The sequence below is a fragment of the Arachis ipaensis genome, chromosome B8 (assembly GCF_059453495.1).
Source record: "Arachis ipaensis isolate K30076 ecotype BB chromosome B8, ASM5945349v1, whole genome shotgun sequence".
Lineage (NCBI taxonomy): Eukaryota > Viridiplantae > Streptophyta > Magnoliopsida > Fabales > Fabaceae > Arachis > Arachis ipaensis.
Window position 1 is genome coordinate 38,065,976 of NC_142443.1, and position 6,131 is coordinate 38,072,106.

Consider the following 6,131-nt stretch of genomic DNA (forward strand, 5'->3'; position numbering starts at 1 on the left):
TTCCTTTAGGCCCTTCTATCCACTGATGCTCAAAGCCTTGGATCCGTTTTATTTTACCCTTGCCTTTTGGTTTAAAGGGTTATTGGCTTTTTCTGTTTGCTTTTTCTTTTTCTTTCTCTTTTTTTTCGCCAATTTTCTTTTCTCTTTTTTTTTTCGCAAGCTTTTGTATTCACTACTTTTTCTTGCTTCAAGAATCAATTTTATGATTTTTCAGATTATCAATAACATTTCTCCTTTTCATTATTTTTTTCAAGAGCCAACATATTTAACATTCATAAACAACAATATCAAAAGACATATGCACTGTTCAAGCATTCATTCAGAAAACAAAAAGTATTGTCACCACATCAATATAATTAAACTAATTTCAAGGATGAATTCGAAATCATGTACTTCTTGTTCTTTTGTGGTTAAAAGCATTTTTCATTTAAGAGAGGTGATGGATTCATAGGACATTCATAGCTTTAAGACATAGATACTTAAACACTAATGATCATATAGTAAAGACACAAACATAAATAAAACATAAAGCATAGTAAACGAAAAACAGGAAAATAAGAACAAGGAGATTAAGGAACGGGTCCACCTTAATGAGGGTGGCGTCTTCCTCTTCTTGAAGAACCAATGGTGCTCTTGAGCTCCTCTATATCTCTTCTTTGCCTTTGTTGCCCCTCCCTCATAACTCTTTGATCTTCTCTAATCTCATGGAGAATGATGGAGTGCTCTTGGTGTTCTATCCTTAGTTGTCCCATGTTGGAACTTAATTCTCCTAGGGAGGTGTTGATTTGCTCCCAATAGTTTTGTGGAGGGAAGTGCATCCCTTGAGGCATTGATGAGCGGATAATTTATACGCTTTTTGGCATTATTTTTAGTATGTTTTTAGTAGGATCTAGTTACTTTTAGGGATGTTTTTATTAGTTTTTATGTTAAATTCACATTTCTGGACTTTACTATGAGTTTGTGTATTTTTCTGTGATTTCAGGTATTTTCTGGCTGAAATTGAGGGACTTGAGCAAAAATCATATTCAGAAGTTGAAGAAGGACTGCTGATGCTGTTGGATTCTGACCTCCCTGCACTCAAAGTGGATTTTCTGGAGCTACAGAACTCAAAATGGCACGCTTCTAATTGCGTTGGAAAGTAGACATCCAGGGCTTTCCAGCAAAATATAATAGTTCATACTTTGGTCGAGTTTAGATGATGTAAAAGGGCATTGAACGCCAGTTCTACGCTGCTGTCTGGAGTTAAACGCCAGAAACACGTCACGAACCAGAGTTGAACGCCAGAAACACGTTACAACCTGGCGTTCAACTCCAGAAAGAGCCTCTGCACGTGTAACATTCAAGCTCAGCCCAAGCACACACCAAGGGGCCCCGGAAGTGGATTTATGCATCAATTACTTACTTCTGTAAACCCTAGTAGCTAGTTTAGTATAAATAGGACTTTTTACTATTGTATTAGACATATTCAGAAGATCCTGGATTGTATTTTTGATCCTGTGATCACGTTTTGGGGGCTGGCCATTCGGCCATGCCTGAACCTTTCACTTATGTAATTTTCAACGGTAGAGTTTCTACACTCCATAGATTAAGGTGTGGAGCTCTGCTGTTCCTCATGAATTAATGCAAAGTACTACTGTTTCTCTATTCAATTCAACTTATTCCGCTAAGATATTCATTCGCACTTCAATATGAATGTGATGAACGTGACAATCATCATCATTTCCCCACAAACGCGTGCCTGACAACCACTTCCGTTCCACCTTAGATTGAATGAGTATCTCTTGGATCTCTTAGTCAGAATCTTCGTGGTATAAGCTAGATTGATGGCGGCATTCATGAGAGTCCGGAAAGTCTAAACCTTGTCTGTGGTATTCCGAGTAGGACTCTGGGATTGAATGACTGTGACGAACCTCAAACTCGCGAGTGCTGGGTGTAGTGACAGACGCAAAAGGAGGGTGAATCCTATTCCAGTTTGATCGAGAACCCCAGATGATTAGCCGTGCTGTGACAGAGCATTTGGACCATTTTCACAAGAGGATGGGATGCAGCCATTGGCCACGGTGATGCCTCAAGATGATTAGCCATGCAGTGACAGTGCATCGGACCATTTTCACAGAGAGGATGAAAAGTAGCCATTGACAATGGTGATGTCCTTACATAAAGCCAGCCATGGAAAGGAGTAAGACTGATTGGATGAAGACAGCAGGAAAGCAGAGGTTCAGAAGAACGAAAGCATTTCTATACGCTTATCTAAAATTCTCACCAATGAATTACATAAGTACTTCTATCCTTATTTTCTATTTATTTATTATTATTCGAAAACTCCATAACCATTTGATATCTGCCTGACTGAGATTTACAACGTGACCATAGCTTGCTTCATACCAACAATCTCTGTGGGATCGACCCTTACTCACGTAAGGTTTTATTACTTGGACGACCCAGTGCACTTGCTGGTTAGTTATGCGAAGTTGTGAAGTTATGTTTGGACCATGGTTCTGTGCATCCGTTTTTGGTGCCATTGCCAGGGAAAGAACGAACAAATAATTTTACAACCTAATCTGAGTAACAATTTCGCATATCAAGTTTTTGGCGCCGTTGCCGGGGATTGTTCGAGTTTGGACAACTGACGGTTCATCTTGTTGCTCAGATTGGGTAATTTTCTTCTTATTTTATTTTCAAAAAGTTTTCAAAAATTTTTCAAAAATATTTTCTTCTTTTTCATTTTTCCCAAAAAAATATTTTCAAAAAAAAAAATTTATTATGTTCTTCAGAATTTTTAAGAATGAATTCTAGAGTTTCATGAAGCATGTGAAGCCTGGCTGGCTGTAAAGCCATGTCTAAATTCTTTTGGACTGAGGCCTCCACATGTTAGGGAATTGCTTGTACTGCTGAAGCTTGGCTGGCCATTGGCCATGTCTAGTGTCTTGGACCGAAGCTTTCACTGAAAGCTTGGCTGGCTAGTGAGCCATGTCTAATTCCTGGACCGGAGCTTTAGACTAACATTGAAGATTCCTGGAATTCATATTAAAAATTTTGGAATCCTTATTTTTTCTTTTTCATATAATTTTCGAAAATTACAAAAAAAAATCATAAAATCATAAAAATCAAAAAAATATTTCATGTTTCTTGTTTGAGTCTTGAGTCAATTTTAAGTTTGGTGTCGATTGCATGTTTTAAAGTTTGCATAAAATTTTCGAAAAATTCATGCATTCATAGCATTCTTCATGATCTTCAAGTTGTTCTTAGTAAGTCTTCTTGTTTGATCTTGATGTTTTCTTATTTTGTGTCTTTTCTTGTTTTTCATGTGCAGTTTTGCATTCAGTGTCTGAACATGAAAGATTTCTAAGTTTGGTGTCTTGCATGTTTTCTTTGCATTGAAAATTTTTCAAAAATATGTTCTTGATGTTCATCATGATCTTCAAAGTGTTCTTGGTGTTCATCTTGACATTCATAGCATTCTTGCATGCATTCATTGTGTTGATCCATAACTTTCATGCATTGAGTCTTTTTCATGTTTTTCTCTTTCATCATTGAAAATTCAAAAATAAAAAAAATATATCTTTCCCTTTTTCACTCATAAATTTCGAAAATTTGAGTTGACCTTTTCAAAACTTTTTAAAACTTAGTTGTTTTTATGAGTCAAATCAAATTTTTAATTTAAAAATCTTATCTTTTTCAAAATCTTTTTCAAAAATCAAATCTTTTTTATTTTTCTTATTTATTTTCGAAAATTTTAAAAATATTTTTCAAAAATCTTTTTCCTAATTTCATCTCATAATTTTCGAAAATATCATCAACAATTAATGTTTTGATTCAAAAAATTTTAAGTTTGTTACTTGCTTGTTAAGAAAGATTCAAACTTTAAGTTCTAGAATCATATCTTGTGATTTCTTGTGAATCAAGTCATTAATTGTGATTTTAAAAATCAAATCTTTTTCAAAACTAATTCTAATCATATCTTTCTATCATATCCTTTAAAAAAAATCTTATCTTTTTCAAAAATTTGATTTTCAAATATCTTTTCTAACTTCTTATCTTCTTATCTTTTCAAAATTGATTTTCAAATTTTTTTCAACTAACTAATTGACTTTTTGTTTGTTTCTTATCTTTTTCAAAACTACCTAACTAACTCTCTCTCTCTAATTTTCGAAAATCTCTTCCCTCTTTTTCAAAAATTCTTTTTAATTAACTAATTGTTTCAATTTTTAATTTTAATTTGATTTCATTCCTAATTTTCGAAAATCACTAACCCCTTTTCAAAATTTTATTTTCGAAAATCCTCCTTCTCTCTCATCTCCTTCTATTTATTTATTCACATACTAACACTTCATCTCACCCAAATTCGAACCCCCTCTTCCATCTGTGTTCGAATTTTCTCTTCTTCCCTTCTTTACATTACATTCTTTTCTTCTTCTACTCACACAGGGGAACCTCTATACCTGGGTAAAAAGGATCCCTATTATTATTTTTCTGTTCCCTCTTTTTCATATGAGCAGGAGCAAGGACAAGAACATTCTTGTTGAAGCAAACCCTGAACCTGAAAGGACTCTGAAGAGGAAACTAAGAGAAGCTAAAATACAACAATCCAGAGATAACCTTACAGAAATTTTCGAACAGGAAAAGGAGATGGCAGCCGAAAATAATAATAATGCAAGGAGGATGCTTGGTGACTTTACTGCACCTAATTCCAATTTACATGGAAGAAGCATCTCCATCCCTACCATTGGAGCAAACAATTTTGAGCTGAAACCTCAATTAGTTTCTCTGATGCAACAAAACTGCAAGTTTCATGGACTTCCATCTGAAGATCCCTTTCAGTTCTTAACTGAATTCTTGCAGATCTGTGATACTGTTAAGACTAATGGAGTAGATCCTGAAGTCTACAGGCTCATGCTTTTCCCTTTTGCTGTGAGAGACAGAGCTAGAATATGGTTGGATTCTCAACCTAAAGATAGCCTGAACTCTTGGGATAAGCTGGTCAAGGCTTTCTTAGCCAAGTTCTTTCCTCCTCAAAAGCTGAGTAAGCTTAGAGTAGATGTTCAAACCTTCAGACAAAAAGAAGGTGAATCCCTCTATGAGGCTTGGGAGAGATACAAGGAACTGACCAAAAAGTGTCCTTCTGACATGCTTTCAGAATGGACCATCTTGGATATATTCTATGATGGTCTGTCTGAATTAGCTAAGATGTCATTGGATACTTCTGCAGGTGGATCCATTCACCTAAAGAAAACGCCTGCAGAAGCTCAGGAACTCATTGACATGGTTGCTAATAACCAGTTTATGTACACTTCTGAGAGGAATCCTGTGAGTAATGGGACGCCTCAGAAGAAGGGAGTTCTTGAAATTGATACTCTGAATGTCATATTGGCTCAGAATAAAATATTGACTCAGCAAGTCAATATGATTTCTCAGAGTCTGAATGGAATGCAAGCTGCATCCAACAGTACTCAAGAGGCATCTTCTGAAGAAGAAGCTTATGATCCTGAGAACCCTGCAATAGCAGAGATGAATTACATGGGTGAACCATATGGAAACACCTATAATCCCTCATGGAAAAATCACCCAAATCTCTCATGGAAGGATCAACAAAAGCCTCAACAAGGCTTTAATAATGGTGGAAGAAACAAGTTTAGTAATAGCAAGCCTTTTCCATCATCCACTCAACAACAGACAGAGAACTCTGAACAAAATACCTCTAATTTAGCAAACTTAGTCTCTGATCTATCTAAGGCCACTGTGAGTTTCATGAATGAAACAAGGTCCTCCATTAGAAATTTGGAGGCACAAGTGGGACAGCTGAGTAAGAAAATCACTGAAACCCCTCCTAGTGTTCTCCCAAGCAATACAAAAGAAAATCCAAAAGGAGAGTGCAAGGCCATTGACATAGTCAACACGGCCGAACCTAGAGAGGAAAGGGAGGACGTGAATCCCAAGGAGGAAGACCTCCTGGGACGTCCAGTGATCAATAAGGAGTTTCCCTCTGAGGAACCAAAGGACTCTGAGGCTCATCTAGAGGACATAGAGATTCCATTGAACCTCCTTACGCCCTTCATGAGCTCTGTTGAGTATTCTTCTTCTGAAGAGAATGAGGATGTTATTGAAGAGCAAGTTGCCAAGTTCCTTGGTGC

General features: G+C 36.3%; 1 non-coding gene across 1 annotated transcript; it reads right to left on the reverse strand.

The window, feature by feature from the left end:
• Positions 1-5,025: 5,025 nt before the first annotated feature.
• On the reverse strand, positions 5,026-5,133 carry LOC148547730 (small nucleolar RNA R71). Its single transcript, XR_015898977.1, has one exon. It is a non-coding gene; the product is annotated as a small nucleolar RNA R71 (small nucleolar RNA).
• Between the last annotated feature and the right edge of the window lie 998 nt (positions 5,134-6,131).